This window comes from Sphaerodactylus townsendi, linkage group LG10, assembly GCF_021028975.2.
Source record: "Sphaerodactylus townsendi isolate TG3544 linkage group LG10, MPM_Stown_v2.3, whole genome shotgun sequence".
In the NCBI taxonomy this organism is placed as follows: domain Eukaryota; kingdom Metazoa; phylum Chordata; class Lepidosauria; order Squamata; family Sphaerodactylidae; genus Sphaerodactylus; species Sphaerodactylus townsendi.
Genome location: NC_059434.1, coordinates 4871406 through 4883473, shown reverse-complemented (window position 1 = coordinate 4883473; position 12068 = coordinate 4871406). Strand labels below are relative to the sequence as shown.

The 12068-nt window shown below is 46.8% G+C and overlaps 1 protein-coding gene across 6 annotated transcripts in view; it reads left to right on the top strand.

Moving 5' to 3' along the window:
• The window catches only part of RAB28 (RAB28, member RAS oncogene family), an 82468-nt gene that overhangs the window by 58465 nt on the left and 11935 nt on the right, over positions 1-12068 (top strand). The window lies entirely within an intron of this gene.

Sequence of the window (12068 nt, the reverse complement as noted above, 5' to 3'; positions counted from 1 at the left end):
TATTATTATTATTATTATTATATTATTATATTATTATTATTATTATTATTATTATTATTATTATTATTATTATTATTAATTGTGTTTATAAACCGCCCTCCCCCGAAGGGCTGAGGGCGGTGAACAAAACATAGAAATAGAGCACACAATAAAATCAGTAATATCAAATTGGATTAAATAAACATTAAGCAGTGGCTCTATCAATGTTAAAATCACCCCATTAAAAGCAGCGATCAGTCAAATATATAGATGGCGTCCTACTAACGGATCCCCGTTATTGATCCCCGTTATTGATCCCCGTTATTCCTATTGAGGAACTTCCCTTTTATGTAGTCCAATGACAGCATGCATTCCTTGCAGAGTAAGTGTGTATGAAAGAATGACAGCATTTTAAGTTGTTCTGGAGTTTCTTGCCGTTTCTTTGACCCAGCAGTGTTTCAGATCACTCTGTGTAGCAGCCTTTGGCTTGGGGAAGGTCACTGTGGATTTCTAATTGTGACCTGCAAAGTATAAATTTAAAAGATGTTGGCGACCCTGAACACACTTGCTCAGAAATACTTTTCACTTTCCACTGTGCCAGCGAGCCCCTCAGCAAGGAGATCCAATTCAATCAAGTTTATTCACCAGCCCAAGACCAGCCCAAGATAAAACAAATATAAAATAACTGATCTCCTACTTATGCTCTCTGACGAGAACCCTAAAATTTCACACAAGGTTGCTAATTTTGGCCTGATTGCAAGCAAGGTTAAGAGGGCCCTTGTTAATTCCATTGACATATTATGGTCTGTGTTATATTTTATGTGTACCTTGTTCTTACTAACAGTTGCATTTTGCATTTTGTATTGTTTTCAAGAAGGAGATTGAACGGGGCAATAATTCTATTGCTTCTGCTACTTCTTTTTTCAACTGGGTTGAGGGCAGGCAGAAACACCATGTTCCTCAGACATTGGTCACTGGGCCAGGTTACCCCTTCTGCCTATCTTTTCTGTCCGGGAAAAGCACTGGATTCGGGGGATCTCCCCCCACACACTGATGCCACAGCTACTCCCAACTGGGATGCTCTGAATGCTGGCAGGAGGGTGTTGAGCTGGAACCATCTGCCCCACAGTTTCCTCAGCGGTGGCCTCGAGCACAGTTTCCCCCGTCTCCCCCAGTGATGGGAATAGCTGTGCCACAGCTGCCAAGGAGGAGGAGGCAGTTCCTGAAGCTGCCACCAGGGAGGGGGCCCAGCCGAGGCCCACAGCAAGCAGGGGAGCTGGCCAGCCAATCCCTTACCTCTGTTCCAGTTGCAACCAGAGGGGAGGGGACCTGAAGGGAGAGAGGGAATGGGGCAGTGTGGAGACAGCCCCCTGAAGTAACCCCCAGCTCAGCATCAGGAGGGAGGGTCTGGGCCAGTGAAGACAGCCAGTGTGGTGAGCAGCTCAGCAGCGTCCCAAGGACAGAAGAGGGGGCCTGGAGGTTGGGCCCAGGGTGAACAGATGGTCTCAGGAAGTCAGTAGCCTCCTCCATTCAGTCATCCAACTTGGACAGCGAGGAGAGGCTGGAAGGAGGGAAGTGGGTGGCTGCTGTAACGATGCATGACCTACCGAGCCAATGCAGTGTTTGGCAGCACCCTCGCCTTCCCAGTGCCAGGCAGGCAACAAAAGCTGGGAGGTTTATGGAGCACCTGGTGGATTATGATCTGTGGCCAATGGCCTGTGGTTGGCTTGGTGGCTCCGCACGTCGTGTGGGCCTGCCTGCAGGCAAGTGCTCGCTTGCAGCCCCCTTTGATACCACGGTAGACCCACAAGTTGGAAGAAAAAGGGCCATATGACATTTTTAATTATGCCTCAGCCATGTTTTTGTAAAACTAATATGTGTATAATTTTAAGCACGTGTAAATCAATTTAATACATGTTTAGGGTATTTTACTTGTCAGATAGGTGTGGGCTAATTGTAATAGCTCATTATTTCAACATTATGTAATTTTATGACTTGTATGAACAGCTGCAAATGCTTTTTTGAGTGATTATTTTTAGTTTTGCACAACATGCTGTAGAAAAGCATATACTTTTACACTGTGCCATGTAGATTTTTTACACACCCACCCACCCACCCATAGAGACAGCCTGTGCTTCAGGTAAATATTAAACTTCCAGTAACTGATTTTAACCATCCAGGCAGCAAAGTCTTGGTGTTTTCTGAATACGTTGTACTTGTTTTGCATGGAACAATTTAGCCATAAAATACCCACAGCAAGCTGTGTAACGCTTGCTTTCTCTGATCTCTTACCGGGAACCTACCTGTGAGTGGACACACACACGCACACACACACACACACACACACACACACACACACACACACACACACACACACACACACGTGGAATGGGCAGTCATTTGATTGAGGAGGGTACCAGAGAGCTTGAGTCAGTCATATGACTATAGAAATGGATAAAAAAACAAATTAAAAAACTGATAAAAATCTGAAATAGTGGCATTGTTTTGAAAAGTGTTTGAAATATTCTTATAATTGTACAGGACCATGATTTTTAAATGATGTCTTTTAAATATGCAGCATTCACAGGTAGGGAATTGCCGATGTCATCACATATTAAAGTTGCAATGGAAGGCTTGTATTTTTATTTTATTTATTTCTGTTCCCTTTGTTTATACTGGACCTTTCACCCCAAAGGGGACCCAACGTGACTTACATTATGTCTTCTCTCCTCCATTTTGCTCTTTTTGCTCTTTCAACAACCCTGCAGGATACTTTTGGGGTGAGAGTGTGTGTCTGGCTCAGGGTCCCCCATCATACTTCCGTGGCAGACTGGAGGATTCAGACCAGGGTTTCCCAGATCCTAGTCCAGGGGTCTGCAACCTGCGGCTCTCCAGATGTTCATGGACTACAATTCCCATCAGCCCCTGCCAGCATGGCCAATTGGGTGGGATGCAAGGGAAGAGAAGTTAGGGAGGGGAGAGAGGGAGGGGTGGCATACAAGGGAGGGGAGGGAGGGGGCCCAGCATCTGGATATGACCCACCCACCCTAGTGGAGGGAGAGGGAAGGGTCAGCGTCTGTTCCTTTCCCATTTCACCACAATAACCCACCGCAACAGTGTTTTGGTTACTGATGCCCTAACGCCGAAATGATTGGACGGATCGCCCCCAATTTTTCACGTGATGTTACTCCCTGTTGCGGGCAGATAATCAGACCTTCAAATCGCCGAAAGTCCATACCTGAGCCAGGTAAAATGTCTTTTTCCTGGCGCACCAGGCCATGAAGCTGGCTGTGTTTAACTGTCACCCTTAGAATGTTCGTGCAGCATGTCTGTGGCCTGAGGGGTTGGTGTGCCCTTACAATGTTCGTGCAGATGGCCAGAGATGAGCATTTCAAACAGTAAATAGGTAACACTGTTAGGTATCAATGAGGTGGAAATAGAAACACATACACACTTTGCCGTGGTGAGACGTTCCCCCCCTCACATGCAGGTAGCTTTCACTCTCTGTGCCTCACCCACTGCTACCACACAACACACATCCTCTCATACACATCCAGCTCATCCTCACACACCTCACTCTGCCCTCCCTCACATCCAACCACCACTTACCCACTTCCTCACCCATATTCGCCACAGCTCTCTTTTACTAAAAGTGAGCTGCAGTTTGCTACTTTTCTCTTCTTAGAAGAAATCCAGCGAGGTGGGGGGGCTTAGACCAACACTACCGGCTCAGCTTCTTTTGCAGTGGCCCTTTAAGAACCCAGGGGGGCTGGCCTCGATCTGAAGCCTTCCTCACCACCCTGCCTCCTGCTGCCTGAGCTGGGATAGCCTCCTTGCCCCAGTTCTGCCTTCCCTCTAAGCCAGGACTGTGCATGTCCAGCCAGCCTCATGGACAGTGGGATTAGCACTCAGGACAGTTCCGTTGTAAAATGGAAAGGGTTACCTTATACTAAAAAAAAAGACAGCACCATATGACAATGTGAATTGAGAAAGGAAAGAGGGATTCCATTTGACCACCTCAAAAGCAGCTATGCTGGGATCATTGGACCTGCGTGGACATCTGTGTGAATTGCGAACTATGATGAGAAGGACAATTGCCACAGCAACGCATGGCCGGGCCCCGCTAGTGTATGATTAATGCTTGAATACAGTCTAATATAGAATTTTTAAAAGGTCTAAGAATCTGACAGAAGTTTGTAGAAGTTTGATTTTTGAGGGAATGGGCTTTTTCTTACTCTGAATCTGGCACGGCCAACTGAAATCACCCTGAGGGACATTTTAATATTTTATTAAATCAAGAGGCTTTCATTCTTCATTAACCGTAGAGACGAGTTTTTGTAACAGTTTTTGGGCAATTATTGGAAAAGCACACTGTTGCCAACGACAAAGAAAAAAGTTGAAAATGTAACTTGAAACCAAATCAGAACTCTTCTGGATTCTGTTTGGACATTACTAACCACCAGCATGGAACATGAATCTTAATCAAAACACGTACTTTGCCCCATGGAGACCATGTGAAAATATCGATAACAGCTCAGTCCCAGACACACAGGCTAACCCCTGGTTTTCTCTGATTGAAAATAAAATTGTATCTATCGGTTTGTCTTTTGAATCACTCTACTCTCTTTCTTGCTCAGAAGCGTACAAACTACTCAAAGACCGTCTCTTAGATTGGGAATTTGCAGAACTGTATCTAGCAGCTAAAAGAACTTGCTCTCCCACACAATTTTTAATTCCATTTGAGCAGAGTTTGCATGGCCCACTACTTATATTCTCTAACTAACCCCTGCTCAAGGAGAGCCTTCACAATTGCTAGATTCAAATGTTATGCCATCTGCCTTACTACATGGCAGGTTTAATAACCTGGAAAATCTAAAAGGTTGTGCAGCTGTAATTCTAAGGTAGTCAGAAACATTGGCTCACTGGCTATTATATTACGCACCAAATTTGCTAAGAATTAAGATCTAAATATGTCAATCTACACCCTCTCTTCCAATGTGAGTTAACAGATTCGATTAGATTATTTCTCTTGTTGAACAATTCTGATTCTGTTTTTCGTGAAGAGGTTGCAAGCTTTGTTACGGAAATAATTCAGAGCCAGTAATAATATGTATTTATCTGAGGTTATCCTTTTTGCCTTTTAAAATTTTAATGTTTGCTGTGTTTTGTTGCTGTTGTTCTATGTATGCCAATAAAGGCTTTGCTTTGCTTTGATAACAGTTCAGTGAGGGAACATTACCCAATTTGCAACTTCCCTCTTTTCCCCTCCTCTTTTCTCTTTGCGTGCTGCCACAGGAGCCCTGTTCTTTCTTCTGTTTTCCACATTCAGCACACTCTCCCTCCCTCCTTCCTTCCCAGCCATCATGACAGTTCTCCGCCACCAATTTAATCTCACCTGGATTCTCATATTGCATTTCTGAGGCATGCCATTGGTCAATCGTGTGTACAACCTGTGCATTTTGTAACGTGGGGATATCTAGACCAGTGTATGTCCTTGTTCTGTGAGTAGTCCCATAATTTACACATACGGATGATTAACCGCGGCCTGGCATCTGGCAGCTGTTGCCCCTGATAGGAAGCAGATGCAGAGGCTTCCAATGGTCCCTTTCCATACTGGGACTGGTTTCTGAAAATGTAATGCGAGAGTTAACCCTAATGATTTATTTGTTTTAAAAGTTTATAGGCTGCCTTTTCGAACGCTTGAGGCAGCTATCAAACAACACAAGTTAATTAATGCGGTTAAAACAGGCCCCAGTGACAATAAGTGATCTTAAAGAAGAGCTAGGACTGAATCGTGTCAAAATTCATTTGGACAAAATCAGCAAGGTTTTTTTAGTGATGCTGAATAAAATCGAACCCCTTTTCAGTGTACTTTTGAAAAGCTTGTCTTAATATAACGGTTTCTGCCTTGTAAAACTGGGTTTAATGTTCGTCCAGAGCGAGCGGTGTGTTTAATGCCGTGTGGATCAAAGAGACTTGGCGGCCTGAGTGGTTCCCGTGTAGCTTCAGGCTGGCCTGCAGCACACCCACTTGATCTGGTTGATAAATCTGTAAATAGTGCATTGAGCCAAAGGATGGCAAACGTCCCGGATTGTGAAGATCTTTTTCTTGTCTTGGGTCCAAAACAAGCAGCTAGAATGATATTGTAAATAGAATGGCAATAGCATGTTCCCCCCACCCCCACCCCCCCAGGAGACTTGGGTGGGCATGAAATTTAAGTGGCGAGTTAATAGGGAAAGCTGTGCCAAGAATGCCACATACATGCATGCTGCTGCTCTGAAAATATTTGAGTGTTGTTGCAACTGCGTACCTTTGTTCAATAAGCAAGGAAATGGGTTTTGGATCATTTTTCGTGACCCCGCTGTTGGTGTGGCTGGTTAATTTTTCTTAACAGTCCTTTGGCTGTGAGCAGTAACTTTCCCCCGGGACACACATTTCTTAGAATTTCCCCGTTAACACATTTATGTGAACTCTCTTGTCCTACCCTTCTTCAACTTTTTTTTTGCTGCCTTTGATCATTTCTTTTTCTTAGTGCAAAGGCAGTTGGTGTCTAGGCATATGTATATGTGGTCCATTGGCCAAGGTGTAGGTCCTTCATGGAAAACCTGGGAACAAAAACCAGATCCTGAAGAATTTTACTAGAGCAGGGGTCTTCAAACTATGGCCCCCCAGATGTTCATGAACTACAATTCCCATCAGCCCTGCCACTTGGCCATGCTGGCAGGGGCTGATGGGATTATGAACTCCTCAGGCTATCTGAAGAGGCCGTTGAACCTAACCAGTCTTACAAGGAAATGCCGATTGATCTCCCATATGTAATTTTCAGACCATGATCTTAATCTTATATACACCAGTCCTACTGTACTTGGTACAGCTTAACTTTTTGGAAAAGGATACTTGGGGATGGGCGGGTGAATGGTACACCCCTTTCGTTCAGGGGTGTATCCAGTGAAAACTGTACCTGGGGCAAACACTGAAACCCCGCCCCTGTCCCCCGCTTTCCTGCAGCCTTTCTGGGTCCAGCGTTGAACTGTGTGTCTCCAAAGTCCATGTAGACTACCGAGGCAGAGCCCGCAGTATAAAGCTGAACATGACCAGGCCAGGCCCAGCTTTACGCTACGGACTCCACCTCCAACATCTGCATGGGCTGCAGAGGTGGAGCCAATCCAGTGGTGGGATCCAAAAATTTTAGTAACAGGTTTACATGGTGGTGGGATTCAAACTGTGGCGAAGCGCCAATGGGGCTGGGCGGGACATGATGGGGGCGTGGCCAGGCATTCTGGGGGCGGGGCATTCTTGGGTGGGGCTGTGGCAAGGGATGCAGCCGCCATGGAGGGTCCTTGGGTGGGAAAAGAATGCACGCAGGCGCAGGCTGCCACGCACGCCGGTGCCCCTCCTGCTAGACTGCTTCAAGTTCTGTGCGCTACTGCTGAGAGGAGGGGCGTAACTAAGGCAAAAATCACATGGCAAAACCACCAATTAGTAACCCCCTCTCGGCACACACAAATAATTAGTAACCTACTCTCGGGAACTTGTGAGAACCTGCTGGATCCCACCTCTGAGCCAATCCCCTTTTCCCCAGAGTGGGTAAGCCCCAACCAGATCCCACGTCCTCTCCCCTTTGACTTCAATTGACTTCAGTTGACAAACTCTGCTTAGGATTGCACTATTGGATTTTTTTTAAGTCACTTCTCTAACTTCATTATTTTATCTCATTATTGAAAGCAGTAGTATCACTTGGTTATGATTTCTCTTTTTGTTAATGTCAGCATGGCTAAACTATGCCAAATAAACAGTGTGTAGGAATTGCGTTAGAAGAAAACCAAAGTGTGCCAAATAAAAAGGAATTCTGTTAGACCAGAACTCTTTCTGACCAAATCTCCAGAGCCTGCAAATTAAAGACCTCCAGTATCATTTTTTAAATAAAGCACCTTATGTGGCAGGTTTTTTTTCAGTTGATAATCAAATGACACTATTATGTAGCCTTACTAGATTTGCAAATTTACAAGTTTTCACAAGTCAGCTGGGTCCCTTCCTCAGGAAATCACTTGAAGTTTTCCCCCTATATTGACATAAAGAGCTTGGTTGTCCTTAAAGCCTTGTGAACGTGTTTGCTTTTTAATTTGACAGCATTGAATCAACACTCTTACAGGGACTGTAATGCAATAAAAAGAGAAGTTATTCACTATCGCTTCCCATTACTTTAGAATTAGATTTGAAGAGACTGGGAATGTGCACAATCAAGCCCATACAAGCTTTGAGTTCCATGTAACGCAACACAAGCTTGGATTTTCCAGTGAAATGCGGTGGTGTTTAAAAGCTTTTCTATATACCCAGTAGGCATATAATGGTCCAAAATGAAAACAGTGGGCATTCATTTGGATTTCAGAATACCACTTTTTGAAGTATTCGTTTGTGAAATAGAAGATATTTATGCTTATGCTCCTAATGGCCAAGTAGAAGTAAGCTTATCTGGTTTGACCAAAGGATATTGGATAAATTGCATAAATTGAATTGGGGGTGGGGGGTGGGGGGGTTCAGTTGATTAACTTAAAATAAGTATCTCATCTTTTCTGTGCTCAAGGTAATTTACAAAGCTACTTAAAATCTTATAAATAGCAATAACTTCCAGGTGAGTAGCAGCAATTTCCTGTATGTATTTATAAAAATTAAAAAAAAACCCTTCTAAATTCTCACTTGGAGAGGTAAGATTTGTGGTTCCTTTAAAAGGCACCAAAGATGTATGTCAGAAGAAGAATAGGAAGAAACAGACAAATACAAGGACGTAGGTAAGGGTTTTTTTTCTCAGGTTCAACCCCCCCATTCATGTCCGAAGCTCCGCCCCTCCATTTGTGGGTTTTTAAAACATTTTTAATATTTTTCGTTTTTTTGCCTACAGAGGGCGCATTGTTTGTGCTAGCACAGAGGTCTGCAACCTGCGGCTCTCCAGATGTTCACGGACTACAATTCCCATCAGCCCCTGCCAGCATGGCCAACTGGCCATGCTGGCAGGGGCTGATGGGAATTGTAGTCCGTGAACATCTGGAGAGCCGCAGGTTGCAGACCCCTGTGCTAGCAGCACCAAACTTTCAGGGATTGTTTGGGGGACTCTACTGATGATACTACCCGGGTTTGGTGAGGAGGTTTGGCCTTCAGGGGAGGGTCCAAAGTTATGGAACTCCCCAGCAAGGGGGGGTACCCCCATCCTCCATCTGTTATTTCCAATGGGAGACTAATAGAAGATGGGGGGGCTACACACCTTTTGAGGGAAGTCCATAACTTTGAACCCAGGCTAGAATCGATTCCCCAAACCTGAGTGGTATCATTAGGAAAGTCCCCTAAAGATACCCTGAAGGTTTGGTGCTTCTAGCTTAACAATTGTACCCCTGACAGCAGGCACCCCCCAAATTTCCCCAGATTCTCCTTTTAAATCCATCCCCTTTGCGTGGATTTAAAGGGAGAATCTGAGGTCCTCAGTTTAGAAGAAGAACAAGAGTTTGGATTTATATCCCCCCTTTCTCTCCTATAGGAGACTCAAAGGATCTTACAATCTCCTTGCCCTTCCTCCCTCACAACAAACACCCTGTGAGGTGGGTGGGGCTGAGAGAGCTCCGAAAAGCTGTGACTAGCTCAAGGTCACCCAGCTGGCGTGTGTGGGAGTGCACAGGCTAATCTGAATTCCCCAGATAAGCCTCCACAGCTCAAGCGGCAGAGGCAGGCAGAATCAAACCCTGTTCCTCCAGATTAGAATGCACCTGCTCTTAACCACTACGCCATATTGAAAGTGATGCTGTTGGGATAATCCACTCCAAAACAGCATCACTTTCAGTGTTGTTTAATGGGGACCCCCAGATTCTCTCCCCTTTCAAGGAGTGGATTTAAAAGGGAGAATTTGGGCTCCTTCTAGTTTTAAACACCATTACTGGAAAGTGATGTACTGTTTCTTGGGGTGGATTCCCAGCATGCTGGCCCGGCTGCCCGGGGGGTGGGGGTGGGGCTCAGATTTTGCACCAGGCTCCAGTTTCCCTCTATGCCTCTGCCCAGAGTGGAGGGCAGAAGGAACAGCGGTTGGGGGGCAGGGCAGGGCAGGGCAGGGCAGGGCAGGGCAGGGCAGGGCAGGGCAGGGCAGGGCAGGGCAGGGCAGGGCAGGGCAGGGCAGGGCAGTCTGCCGTCCCTGGCCTCGGAGAGCTGCTTTTATAAGTGCTAGGCCAGGGGCGGGGCTTGGGGAGGAGTGGCTATGCCCTAGGGGCAGGTGTGGGTGTGGCCCCACTCCCAACCCCCCCCCTAAAAATCTATACCTGCGTCCCTGGACGAATACTAGGCAGGGTCGTCAAGGCAGGTGAGACATATATCCCCTTCGCCCTTTTTTAATCATCACTGCCTCTCTCTACTATTCCACCTCAACCTTGACCAATAAATAACTTCCAGTTCTCTTGTCTGTGTATTTCTGCTCTCAGCATATGCCAACACACAGCCTCTATGTGAGGCCTGGAATTCTCCCTCTTTGACCACTGATCTCCAGACCACAAAGATCAGTTCCCAAGGAGAAAACGATTGCTCTAGGCCAGGGGTGGGCAATTATTTTTTCCATGGGGCCGCATAAGAAACAGAAAATATTGTGGAGGGCGGGGCCAAAATGCTGAACTCAGCTCTGCCTAATAGGGGCTGATAAGTGACAGACAGGTGCACAGATCAACTCGGAATCAGTGGCAACAGTTCTGCATACAACACTATTTGGCACAAAGAATCACAGGCTTAACCTACCTGCATAGTTGTCCACTGTGACCATCAAGCAAGTGGGGAGACTTAAGTCCCTTGACCGACTTTTTTCATCGACTGGCGCTTTTGAAAGCCCCGCAGAAGCAGGTTGCCTTGGTTGCCGGCTTCTGCGGGGCTTTCAAAGGCGCCTCGGTCCCCAGCAAGGCAGTGGGGCCAGTCAGGGTCATCTGGCGGGCTGGATGTGGCCTGTGGGCCATATAATGCCCAGGTCTGCTCTAGTGGGTAGACTGGATGGCACAGTACCATCGGGCAGAGCGCCCACAGGGACATATGGGGTCACATCTCCCCAGGCACACGCCATCCTGTCACATGGGGGGGGGCAAAATCACCCCCACACCCTTCCTCCCCCACGCTGACTCGGCTCCTGGGTCGATGCAGGGGAGGAGGGGTGTGCCGTGTGGGGAGCAATTTTGCACCCCCACACCTCCCCTGCACTGACTTGGCTCATCCGAGTCAGTGTGGGGGAGGAGGAGATGGCGCCCACGGGGGAGAGGTGCAAAATTCCTCCCCCGTCCCCCAAATCTTTGAAGGGGTGACGGAAATAAGTATTTCTGGCAGTTTGATCAGGACTGAGATGAATTCCAGCGACCGTGCCCGTCTCTTCACCACGGCATCAACATTTATAAGGACCAGCTCTTTATGTCAGATCAAGTGGGCTCTGATTCAACTGTTTTGCCAGGTATATGTTGAGCAGTAGCTTGGACAACTCTTTGAATTTTACTCTTTCACCTCAATGTTGGTGCAAAGTAAGAGGTTCTGTTGACTTCTGAGATGTTAACAGTGCCTACCTTTGTCCAAGTAATCAGTTTCTTATCCGGGATAACTATGGGCCTTTCCCCACTTACCTTCTGCTGCTCGCTACTCTCCCCAAATAGCGCGGGGTCCCGCGGCACTCCCCACTACAGGGACAGCGACAACGCAGCCACCCCGAAGCTGCCGCTCTCGCGCCCCCTCTGCGCGCGTCATTCCTGCTGCTCTTCAAAACGGCGCCTTTTGATGACCCCGCCCCCCAAGAGGGTCGTGGTGTCAGGAAGCCAGGGAGCTGCGCCAGAACATGGCAGCACTGAGAGTAAGCGGCGCAGCACAGAAACGACCAAAAGTGGGGCTTAGCGGGCCAGCGTGGAGAGCTGCAGAAAAAACCACAAAGGAGCAGGAGGAAGAGTAGCGTTAAGTAGGAGGTTAAGTGAGCCTCGGTGTGTGTCTAATCTGGAGGAGGAACCCGGGTTTGATTCCCTAGCTCTGCCACCTTTTTTTTGAGCTGTAAAGGGGGCTCCTATCTGGGGAATTCAGATCATTGGCCTGTACACTCC